The following is a 1116-nucleotide window of genomic DNA, read 5'->3' on the forward strand; positions in this document are numbered from 1 at the left end:
TGCGTTAACTTTTTTTAATTCGTATTAATCGCATGCCGCCATTTATTAATTTATTTTCACTTCACTCGGCTTTGCGTCGTGCCTAACAGGCTACTATTTTGCCGTACTTCCTCGTAACACATTCTGCTGCTGCAGGAATAGCAACGCGCATTTCGGTGCCTCATTCTGGTGCCACTGATATGTCTGCACTTCCGTTACAGGAAACGGAAACATCGCTGCACATGACGCTAGTTAACACTACACTCGACAGCAGCTAACGTTAGCCTACCGCTAGCTAGTAGCTGGATTAAACACGGTTACAATGCTGACAGCTAAACGGTGTAAAGTGTGACTGTATTTCACTGGAGAGGATTCCTACACCGGGATGTAACAATCTGCAGCTGTTGTTGTCGGAAAAACACAGACGGTGCGTTCAATGAAACTGGTAATTTACAGCCTCATGGTGCATTCAAAGTTGTTGTTAAATTCAAATGTGTGACTACATTAAATATATAATAAGCAAATACAAATCTTAAAATCATGTTCACTTTCTTTGCATTCATTTGATTCCCAATCAAGATACACTGGTAAGAATGGCTTTCCATTGTTAATATGTACTTAAAAACAGTTCTGAAATGCAAAATAATAGAATTTTAAATATGTGATAAAACATGCGATTAATCGCGATTAATTATAGAAATTCAACGATAAATCGCGATTAAGAAAATGTAATCGTTTGACAGCCCTAATTTTTACACATTTTAAGATTTCTTATAAACTGTTAACATCAATATCTGTTAGCATCAATATCAACAGAGAAATGTCTAATGACAACATGTGACAGAATATGGATTGAAGATATTTGAAGGTTTTAAAACAAAGTATAATTATATTAATGTCAAACCCTATATATATTCATCCAAACACTGAAATCACTTTGAATGAATGATTAAACTGCAACAAACCTTTTCATCCAATAACGTTAACTTCAGCTTTAATATTTCTGACCTTAAGTTCAGCAAATATTTTAATAGTAGGAGGATCACAACTCTTTCTACTTTAGATAAAAACAAGACTACATTGCAACACAGAAACATAAATGTATTATAATGGACAATATAAAAGTGTGAGCTGACG

This window comes from Sander lucioperca, chromosome 9, assembly GCF_008315115.2.
Source record: "Sander lucioperca isolate FBNREF2018 chromosome 9, SLUC_FBN_1.2, whole genome shotgun sequence".
NCBI lineage: Eukaryota > Metazoa > Chordata > Actinopteri > Perciformes > Percidae > Sander > Sander lucioperca.